Source organism: Mustela nivalis (genome assembly GCF_964662115.1).
Source record: "Mustela nivalis genome assembly, chromosome: 11".
Classification (NCBI taxonomy): Eukaryota; Metazoa; Chordata; class Mammalia; order Carnivora; family Mustelidae; genus Mustela; species Mustela nivalis.
Window position 1 is genome coordinate 56,814,252 of NC_139030.1, and position 12,184 is coordinate 56,826,435.

Sequence of the window (12,184 nt, forward strand, 5' to 3'; positions counted from 1 at the left end):
GCTACAGTAGTGCTACAATACAGCTACAATGTTCACAACCCTCAAGGAAACCCCTAAGAAAGAGTCTTGTTGAGAGACTAAACTATAAAATATTCCAAGAGCTCATTAAGCCTACCAAATAGAAATTGGGGGGGAGGGCAGGGAGATGCAAAGGAAATAGAAGCCCGAAACTGTGGAAGGAGGTGAAAACCAAAGTTAAATCAAAATCATCTCCCTATAGTGATATGACTATTTAATAGTAACAAAAATGTATTCTATTCGGTGATAAAATAAGCCATTTCCATTTAGTAAAAGAACACCACCTTCTCTATAAAACCGAAAGGGGTGCTTTTCCAACTAGGTTTTGTTGTTTCATCTACTTCTGATAAGCATTTTGCTTTCAATTACATAGGCTCTGGTGTTTAGAACACTAAGGGAATAAAGAACTCATCAATAGACATGAAACAAGAATGACATATACATACATAGGCAATAAGAATGTATACAGGTAAAAAGAGGGAAAATATACATAGGAGTAAGAGAAAAGTATAACATTCTGAATCATTAATTTACTCTTTATCGTCCCTAAGCCCTCCCGTGGTGCTCCACACAGGCACTCAGTGTCCTGTCAGGAAGAGCCCGTGAAATCACCAGCAACAGTTTGAAAAGCAGCACTGGAAGGCTGCTCAGTGGAGACGACTGCCCCGCTCTAGTGGCATGATTTTTGGCACTCAATCCAGGTTAACAGTCCACAAAAAACCACCTTGACTGTGTGTTGTGGGAAACAACACGTAGGCCCGGATTTTAGATGAGCAGGATATCTACAGTACTGTCCAAATGATAATATGATCTGAAAAATTACAAGTTATATTACAAAAGTTTAAGATAGAAAACCCAAAGATCAATGTACCAAATAAGCAATGTAGCCAGTAAATCAAATATGTAAAACAATGTAGAAGGCAGGGAAGAAAAAGACACACACTGGATTTTCAAGACTGTAACACCCCCTATATTTGGCAGATTGAGATTATACTGCAATACCTCAGTTTCCTGTATTAGACAGAGGTATCTTATTTCTCATCCCATTTATCTTTTCTACCAAAAACAGTATCAAATGTCATAGATTCATCGTATCTTTAATGTCAAATTTAGAATTTTTTTTAAAGATTTTATTTATTTATTTGACAGAGAGAGATCACAAGTAGGCAGAGAGGCAGGCAGAGAGAGAGAGAGGAGGAAGCAGACTCCCTGCTGAGCAGAGAGCCCGATGCGGGACTCGATCCCAGGACCCTGAGATCATGACCTGAGCCGAAGGCAGCGGCTTAACCCACTGAGCCACCCAGGCGCCCTCAAATTTAGAATCTTAATGTTTCATTTTTCCTCGTAATTCTGATTTTCTATTTCATCAGAATGTGATTAATTCTGGAAGATAATCTCACTGTAATTGAAAATAACTGCTCCCCTTATATTCTAAAGAATTCAAACAAAACCATTTATGGTAATTTCATATCATAATAGAAATTTAACATTCACAAGTGTCAAAGATCCTTCCCTTTGAAAGACCACTCACCAGAATGTTCAAACAAAATGACAAGAGAGTAACTATCATGCACCCACCAAGAATTTGTTTTCCTTTCACTTGAGAACTCTCAAGAGTAGATCTGAGACCTCTCCAGAGCACAGCATTTTTTATGGGGTTTAATATCTATTCAGAAGAATTACATTACAAAGACAACTAGAAAGAGTGTGCTCTAATTAGCTTGCTATTGACCTGACCTTTCTTAATTTTCTAGAGTAGAAACATCAGCTCAAGTACATGAATAGAATAATTAGGAACTATACTTTTAAAAATAATAAAATTATTACATGACAGACACAGCAAAAGAAAAAAATTAAAGGCATGTTGTATTTTTGCTTTGTTTCTAAAGCAAAATCACTATTTATTTGTAGTTAAGCAAAGAAAGAAAACAATTACAATTTCTTGACCCTTCCCTATTCTTAATAGGCAGAAAAATGGCCAAATTAATCTACCAATATTCAGAAAGCCTCTTTGTAAATGTTCAGAGAATCACATAAGGACAGATACTCAAAGAATCAAAGAGAAAAAAAGGTAGCCAGTAAAAAGGTAGCCAGAAGCATCCATCGGTATGTAACTGTCAATACAAACAGACTAAAGCACTCAAGGAACATAATCCTAAAAAGTCTTTTGTAAATGCCTGCTCATTTTCATGCTACTGCACCTTTTAGTAAATAAAGGTCGTATTTCAAATGTGACAGATGTAAAGATTAATTGTACACATTAACTAAGTACACATAACCTGTGTTGGCTCAAGCTACACCAGAATCTCTTTGGCAGATGAATATACAATAAAATAATTTAATCTATAACTTATCTTAAAACGGTATTGTAGTAGTTTCTTGTCTCTGCTTCCATTCTTTTCATCTTGCATTACATCTCCAGAGTACGCTTTAAAAATGTTTCATAGGCATAACTCCTTTGCTCAAAAATCTTTAATGATTTCCCAACTCACTTGGAAGAGAATTTTCTATAAGGCCCTACATAATTTAGCCTCTGGCAACCTCTCTAGTGTTATATGAAATACCTAAGTAAAGCATGAAAATAAGTACTGAAAAGCAAATTAAAATGCATTTCTGATTTTGTTTCACTAGGTGCCCTTTTTAAAAAGTAGTAAAGAAAATGTTATGTAGTATCATTTAATGGTACTCACTGACTTGTTCTTTTGCTTAGCTTTTTTGTTTGTTCATTTGTTTATTAAAAAGAGAGAACATTATATATGAAGTAAAAGTTCCTTTTGCCTCCCTCCATTCTCATTAATTTGTGTGGGTTTATCTAGGCCTATGGTAGTCACTAGCCACTATATAACAATAAATTTAAATAAAATTGAAAGTTTAGTTCTTCAGTCACATGAGGTAGGCACAATCCATGGACTCAACAGCTACATGTGGTTATTAAACTTAAACTAACATAAGTTAAAATTAAATAAAATTTAAAATTCAATTCTTCAGTTGTTCTACTCACATTCCAAGTGCTTAACATCCAGCCACTGATGGCTAGTGGCTACTGTGTTAGAGCCCGTATAGAGTATTTCCATCACCACAGAAAGTTCCACCAGACAGCCCTGCTGTAGAACTTGTAATACTTTTACTCAAAAGTTATGTACCCCTTAAAAATTGTTGTTTTTAGAATTAACATTAATGCTTTCATACTGTGTATCTCTCCACAACCTGAGTTTTTCTCTTATTGTGTTTATAAGTCCAAGAATCATTTTAACTGCAGTATAATATTCCATCATAACACATTTTTTCCACAAAAAGACATTTAAATATTCTGCAATTTTTCAATAGTGCAAACAGTGTCATAATATGTTGTAAATCCATAAACATATGTCCTGATAAACATGTGTAAGAATTCTTTAAAGTGAATAAATGGAATTGCTGAGACACAGCAGTTAGGGCATTTTTCAATTTTACTAGATACCATCAAATTGATTTCCAAAGTGACTACAACCATTTATATTCCATATGCAGTGTGTTCATTCAACATATATTTATGGTCTTCTATTTGCCAGGTAATGTTCTAAGCACTGAGATACAATCCTTAACCAATTCCCACACCCATACTCCACACCGACACCTGGCCTACAGAAAAAGAGCTTACATGAAAATTTTGCTGTCTAAAATGTTCATTGACACTTAATACAAGACTTTTTTTTTAATCTAATATTTGTTTTAATTTTCACTTCTCTGACATACATTGAAGTTGAGTATCTTTTCTTATGCTTGCTGGCATTTGTACAAACCGCCATTTCACGTTCTTTCTTCTATGAAGTTGTCCTTTTTTGTCTTACCAATTTGTAGTTCTGCTAAATGTGTTGCAGATGAATGTGTTACAAAAATCTTCCCTCCTTCTATTGCTTGTCTGTTAAGTTTGTTTCTACGGTCTTTGTTGGGACAAGAGTTAGTAAAGTACTGAAGCAGTCAAATTAGCAATCTTTTGAGTTTTGCTTTCCTATTTTGAGGTCATACAGACAAAATTTTCTTGTAAAAGAAATTTTTAAGGCTATCTTCTGTGTGTCTGACATATTTAATCCTTTTAAGAAACAGCCAAGGCAGGTATTAATCTCATTTTAAAGATACAGTAATTGAAATTTTTATTGTGGTAAAATATAAACAATGTAGAATTTACTATTTAACAATTTTAAGTATACATTTCTGTGGCATTAAGTACATTCACACATTCACAGTGCTGTGCAACAAACACCACTATATCCAGAATTTTTTGTCTTCCTAAATTGAAACCCTATAGCCTTATAAACACTAACCCACTCCACTACTTTCCGCAACCTCTGGCAACAATCACTCTACTTTCTGTCTCTATAAATCTGACTTTTCTAGTACTTCATGTAAGTGGAAGCATTCAATATTTGTCCTTCTGTGACTGGCTCACTTCATTTAGCATATCTTCAAGGTGCATCCATGCTGTATTAGATATCAGGTTTTTCCTTCCTTTTTAAGGTTGAATAATATTCCACAGCACGTACATATCACATTTTGTTTATCCACTCATCTCTCAGTACAACACAAGTACCTTTTGGCTATTGGGAATAATGCTGCTATCAACAATAGCTTACAAATATCTATTTGTGTTCCAGCTTTCAATTTGGGGGGATATATACAATGACAGAAATAGAATTACTGCGTTGTATGTACTTTTATTTTTATTTTTATTTTTTTATGCTTAATTTTTTGAGGAACCACCGGACTGTTTTCCATAGAGGTGACATAATCACATTCCTACCAGCAATGCACAGGGTTCAAATTTCTCTACATGCTCAGCGCCTGGGTGGTTCAGTGGGTTAAGCCTCTGCCTTCGGCTCAGGTCATGATCTCAGGGTCTTGGGATCGAGTCCTGCATCAGGCTCTCTGCTCAGCAGGGAGCCTGCTTCCCCCCACCCCCGCCTGCTTGTGATTTCTCTCTCTGTGTCAAATAAATAAAATCTTTAAAAAAAAAAAAATTTCTCTACATCCTAATCAACAACTGTGATTTTCTAGTTTTGGGGGGTTTTTTTCTGAATAGCCATCCTAATTGGTGTGTCTTCCAAACTTATAAAGTTTGATTTTCACAATCATGCCTCAATCCACATACTATACATTTTTGTATATAAAACAGGTAGGAATCTAGTATTAGTTTTTCCACCATAGAGAAAACCACTTGTTCCAGCATCATTTAATGAACCACTCAGCTCGCTCCTTCCTCACTAATTTTTAATACAATCACTATTAGAAATCAAGTTCCCATATATGCATGAGTCTATTTCTAGGCTTCCTGCTTGATTATGCTGATCTATCTATATGCCAATATTAGCTTATTTAAGTCATATAACATCAAAATATATTTTGATATTTGGTAGAGCAAGTCTCTTTTTCCTTTCTAAATTATTTTCTTGAATTATTTTTTGTTATATGAATTTTAGGATCAATTTTCCAATTCCATGAAAATTCCGGTTTATATTTTTACTGGAACTCCACTGAATCTGTGATTAAATTGGAGAACTGGCATGTGATATTAAGACTCCTCATCTGTGAAAATGGTATTATTTCCTCATTTATTCCAGGAATTTTTTCCCCATTCTTATGTTAAGTTAATCTTTTCTATAAAACATCAGACCAGGGCGCCTGGGTGGCTCAGTGGGTTGAGCCGCTGCCTTCGGCTCAGGTCATGATCTCAGGGTCCTGGGATCGAGTCCCGCATCGGGCTCCCTGCTCAGCAGGGAGCCAGCTTCCCTCTCTCTCTCTGCCTGCCTCTCTGTCTACTGTGATCTCTCTCTGTCAAATAAATAAATAAAATCTTTAAAAAAAAAAAAAAAAACATCAGACCAAAACCCAGAAGACAAATAACTGAAAGAACATTTCTACTCAAAGACCCATGGAAACAGAAAAATGATTATTAGTTATGTACACAAAATCCACATACTATAGGGATTCAGGAGTTTTAACAAATAAAACAGTACATACAATTCAGGAAGGGTTTTTGTGTGTGTGTGTGTTTTTTAAATCAAGCTACCTGAAATACTCCCTCAAAAATGTAGCTTACATCTCACCACTTTCAGAAAGCCTCCTCTGATCATTCACCTATAGTATTTCTCCCCTTTTTTTGCATCTGGAAATTACTGTCTCTGTATCAGAAAGATACAAACTGAGAACTTACAGGCAACACAGGTCTGTATATGTATTTAGTTCAGCCTGTGTCATGTTCCTTAAAACAAAAACCAGAGATCAAAACAATTAGGACATTTCCCACAAAAATCACAGAATCTATGACTTGCAGATATGTCATTCTCTCTGAGGGAGCCAGCTAACAAAGATTCCATTTCCATGCTTTCTTGATTACAGGGCAGGCAAATCATACTGATTTTTAAAGCTTCCACATAAAAGTGACCTATTAATTTCCAACTCATGTTACACTGGTCAAAGTTAAATCATGGTCAAGCTAACTTAAAAAATGATAGATAAAATCCTACTATGTGCCAGAAAAGTTATAAATCAGAAGTTATTTCATATAATTGATGACTCTGCCTTCAATATCTTCCCTTCTATCTATTCTGCACACTACCACTAGAATTACTTTACAAAAACAAGACTGAATTAGGGTGGCTTAGTCAGTTATGGGTATCTTGGTTTTGGCTCAGGTCATGATCTCATGATTGTGAGATCAAGCCCATCTTGGACCTGTGTTCAGTACAGAATCTGCTCAAGATTCTCTCTCCCTCCCCCTCTATACATGCATGCACTCCCGCTCTCTCTCTGTCTCTCAAATAAATAAAATATATATTTTTTAAAGCACACACTGGATTATCTCATGAATAATCTTCATCAAAAATCTTCATGAAATTATTATAATGCCTATGGGGGGAAAAAGTAAAGATCACTAGGAATGTCATTCAGCCCTTTCACAATCTACTCCAAATTCATTCATCAGCTTCTTTCCTTGTTATTTTCCCTTATATTACCTATTCTCCAATCTTTTGAATATATCTTACTGTATGTTCCAAAACTTAACTCAAACATCATCTCCCCCATTCAGTCTTATGTACCCTTATTGTAGAAAAAGAAACCCTAGGGGCACCTGGGTAGCTCAGTGGGTCAAAGCCTCTGCCTTCGGCTCAGGTCATGATCCCAGGGTCCTGGGATTGAGTCCCACATCGGGCTCTCTGCTCAGCTGGGAGCCTGCTTCTTCTTCCTCTTCTCTTCTCTGCCTGCCTCTCTGCCTACTTGTAATCTCTGTCTGCCATATATATAAATAAATAAAATCTTTAAAAAAAAAAAAACCCTATATCCACTATACTTTCAAATCACATTATTTATAATGAACACTAGTATCCACTCATAATTGGTGTGTCTCTACTAAAACGTAGCATACTGTGCTGGCTTCCAAACAGCACATATACTAAAATCAGAAGGATACAGAGTAGAATGTAACATACTTAGGTTAAGTAACAATATTCTTAGAAAATCAAGATACTGGCAGAACAAATTCAAATACAATATAAGCTAACAGATGTTACTGACATTTCATTTAAGAATTCATTTACTTTTCTTTTCTTCCTTCTTTAAAAAAAAAAAAAAAGATTTATTTATCCTGGTGAGAAATAGCACGTGCACAGGAAGGGGCAGAGGGAGAGAATTCTCACTGAGTTTGGAGCCAGAGGCGGGGTTTCACCTCTTGCCCCATGAGATCTCCATCCATGAGATCATGACCTGAGCAGAAACCAAGAGTCGGACCCTAACAGACTGACCCACACAGGGGCCGTGAGAATTCATTTACTTTTCAACCTACCTTAAAAGCTTACCTTGCCTGTTTCTAAAGCTAAAATGGACCCAAAGACTGACACTAAAAACCTTTTAGAGACTGGAGACTATGCTTTGACTAGGCCTATCTCTTGCATTTTATCTTCACAGATTTTGGAAAGTTTAGTTGCCAAGACCTAAGTTGGGATAGTAATAAAGATAACCAAGTACCCAAATTATAGCAGTAAATGCTTTTAATAAATCATCTCATATCTTACAGTAATTTCAAGTTCATAAACACCTCATCAAATAAAAAAATACATTTGAAATTTAAAGCTACTAGTTAACAAATTTTAATATTTCTAATAAAACATCTATTTGTAGAGCACATGGGTGGCTCAGTCCATTAAGGGGCTGCCTTGGGCTCAGGTCATGATCCCAGGGTCCTGGGACTGAGCCTTACATCTGACTCTCTGCTCAGCAAAGAGTGTTTCTCCCTCTCCCTCAGCTTGTATGCTCTCTCTCTTAAATAAATAAATAAATCTCTTGGAAAAAATCTGTTTGTTTCTACTTCAAACTACTAATAAGTTTATACTGGGGATGCCTGGGTGGCTCAGTAGGTTAAGCATTTACCTTTGGCTCAGGTCACAATCCCAAAGTCCTGGGATCAAGTCCCACATTGGACCACTTGATCAGAGAGAACTCTGCTTCTCCCTCTGCCAGCTACTCCCCCTGCTTGTGCTCCCTCTTTCTCTCTCTCTGACAAAGAAATTTTAAAAAAGTTTATAATTAAGTATGGGATTGTGGATAGATTTAATGATGTTAGCCTATCGCTATTCAACATTTTTTAAAAAGATTTTATTTATTTGACAGAGAGATCACAATTAGTCAGAGAGGCTGGCAGAGAGAGAAGGGGAAGCAGGCTCCCCGCTGAGCAGAGAACTCAATGCGGGGCTCGATCCCAGGACCCTGAGATCATGACCTGAGCCAAAGGCAGAGGCTTAACCCACTGAGCCACCCAGGCACCCCTATTCAACATTTAGAAGTGTAATATGTAAAAAAAAAAATCTTCAACTTGTTTTTGTAGGTACAGACACAATAATGAAGAACTAAGAAAAAGTACCATGATAAGCGCATGGAAGAAAAAGTTTTAATACTGACATTGTGAACAGTATTAAAATATTAAGGTCCAGGGATGCCTGGGTGGCTCAGTTGGTTAAGCATCTGCCTTCAGCTCAGGTCATGTTCTCAGTGTCCTGGGACTGAGTCTGCATCAGGCTCCCTGGTCAGCAGAGAGCCTGCTTCTTCCTCTGCTGGCTGCTTCCACTGCTTTTGCTCATTCTCTATCTCTGACATATAAATAAATTAATATCTTTAAAAAAATATTAAAGTCCAGTGAAAAGGAATTCAAAGTTAGGCCAACAGATTTGGCAACTTGAACAATTCCAGAAAAGTAATGGAAGAGAAGGCCAGTACACAACCTCACAAGAGTCAAAGGTAAGGAAGTATAATCTGTGAGTATAAGCTATTATTTCAGGAATTCTAGAAATAGAAGAAAAGCTTAGTGGTAGAGTACAGTGAAGTTTTGTTGTTTTCTGGATACAGACAGACATTTTTGTACACAGAGAAAAGGGCTAGTGCAAATGAGCAAGGCTTCAATATAGGATAAGATCAGAGAAAAAGTGGAAGGATTAGCCATGGAGAAGAGAAATCATTTCGTTTCAGAGAAAGTTCAGAGTTCTCAGAATGAAGAACCCTGTTGTTTGTATTCTCATGTTTTCACAGGACCATATGCAAACTTACCAGCAAGTATCCCTGCCTCATCTTTAAGGAAATTCTAACTTTTCCATTAAGTGGTAAGACAGTAAAATTACCCATTTACTTTTGGAGCTTATGTCTCCTTTTCCACTTCTATTGGCTGCTACGTACTACTGAATGGAAAGAAAAGCTATTAACTCAAATATTTTTTACTTTATTAAAAATAAACAACACACATTTTGCTTCTGTATATTAAAAAATACACTTGACATCTACTGCAAAGATATATCTTAAATTAAGAACAAAAGTAAAATTTAAAAAAATTTTTTTATATTTTTATTTATTTATTTTTAGAGACAGAGCATGAGTGTGAGTTGTGGGAGGAGCAGAAGGAGTGGGACAAGCAGACTCTGCACTGAGCGCAGTGCAAACACTCAAACGCTATTATTTGATAGAGAAGATATCACAGAAACAAGCACCCCACAAATTATCCCATTGAGAGTTTGTCATCTAACTGGGAAGATGAAATACTTACTTGGAATAACAGATTCTCAAACAACATATTTTTAAGTTCAATTAAGAATGCAGGACACATAATGTGACTAAATTATCAAATACCAAGGAGAGGTTATTGAATCAAACTTAAATTTTTTGCTTACTACAAAGGTTTGCAGTGGTCACTGAGATATGCTATAGCTCAATTTCTGGTCAATAAAACTGTATTTCACATCCGGCAATTTCCCAGCATGGATTTCTAACATGGATATGTAATTTATTTCATCTAATGCTTAAGAAAAGGTACTTCGGTATTTAAATTTGACACAACTTCCTTTAAGAATTCTACAAAGGGGAACGCCTCGGTGGCTCGGTTGGTTGAGTGGCTGCCTTCAGCTCAGGTCATGATCTCGGCGTCCTGGGATCGAGTCCCACATCAGGCTCCTTGCTCAGCGGGGAGCCTGCTTCTCCCCCTGCCACTATGTCTGCCTATGCTCACTCTCTCTGACAAATAAATAAATAAAATCTTAAAAAAAAAAAAAAAAAAGAATTCTACAAAGGGAGTATCATTGCCTATATTTTGCAGGTAAATTTGCAGTACCTATGTACCACCTCAGCTCACTTCTGACACTTTGATATGCCTTAACATCATTATTGCTAATTTTGGAATAAATGAGAGAATTCTAAAAGCTATCTAGAATGCTTATGAAAGTATGGAAACAGCTTTGGAAGGGTCAAGTTCCCAGAGACTTAGGCCTCTTTTTATTAAAGATTTTATTTAGAGAGAACAAGAGTGAGAGAGCATGCGCACGTGCGGGGTAGGGGCAGAAGCAGGGAGAAAATCTCAGTCAGACCCTGCCCACCACTCGGAGCCCAATGCACTGCTCAATCCCAAGACCCAGAGATCATGACCTCACCCAAAATTAAAAGTTGGACACTTAATTGACTGAGCCACCCAGACGACTCAAGGCTTAGGCTTCTTAAGAGAATATATTACACATATCTTACAAAAATGAAGAATTGTAACAAAATAGGCTGATAGTAAAGGAACATGAGAAATAGTCAACACCCAAAAAAGTAAAAACTGGGGGAAAAAAAAGGAAAAATAACTGAAGTCTATACAAGGATACAACACAGAATCACAAAATGATTCCAACTTTCCAAAAGGAAAAAGTTTATTAGTAGAACCCATGAGACAGACCTACTTAAGGAACTCTTATGAAAGTGCCTCCACACTGAAAAACCATGAAATCCCCAACAAAACTGTTTCTTTCACAAAATATAGACTTTTTTTTTTTTTTTTTTTAAGATTTTCTTTTTTGACAGAGAGAGAGATAGCAAGAGCAGGAAGACAAGCAGGGGGAGCAGGAGAGAGAAGCAGGCTTCCTGCTGAGCAGGGAACTCAATGAGGGGCTGGATCCCAGGACCCTGGGATCATGACCTGAGCTGAAGGCAGATGCTTAACAACCAAGCCACCCAGGTGCCCCAATATAGACTACTTTATATGAAGAAAGACAAACTGATCAATCGTGATAAGAAAATGAGGGAAAGCTGGAAGCTATAAGGGTTATAAAAGTAGGTTATAAAAATACTCCTAAATTTTGGTCATAAAACATTATGTTACATAAAAGTCTCGGGAAATGACAACACATAGTTATCACTTTTATGAATGGAAAACTGGAAAGATAATCAGTGTAGAACTCAAAAAAAGCAAAAATTTCTGCCTCACCTAAAGCAGAATAAATATTCTGAGATTAGAAAATCTATGTAGAGGCCATTTGCCCAACAGCAAGAAACAAGGTAGATAATAATATTAAAACTGAAAAAATTTAATTTTAATAAGAATGTAAAAGAAACCATACATTCCAAATTTAAAGAAAAAGAGATATTACATATTATTTGAGCCTTCTATTGTAACTACCAGAAGGAATTTAACAGTATTAAAACTGTACATACAAACATTCTATGGGTCGGTTTTCTGGATCTTGCCAAAAATATGCCATGTTTACTTTTCCGTGTGTTACTTCTAAAGTCTACATTGTAAACCCAGAAATAAGCTTGAGTCCTTTGATAATAAGCTTTGAGTCCTTTTTACTTTTTATTAAAAGTTAAGTTGGAGAACCTTACATATCCCCAAATTTTA

General features: G+C 36.2%; 1 protein-coding gene across 1 annotated transcript in view; it reads right to left on the reverse strand.

Annotated features, from left to right (window-relative positions):
- Positions 1-12,184, reverse strand: part of PSMD14 (proteasome 26S subunit, non-ATPase 14) — a 102,292-nt gene that overhangs the window by 79,693 nt on the left and 10,415 nt on the right. The window lies entirely within an intron of this gene.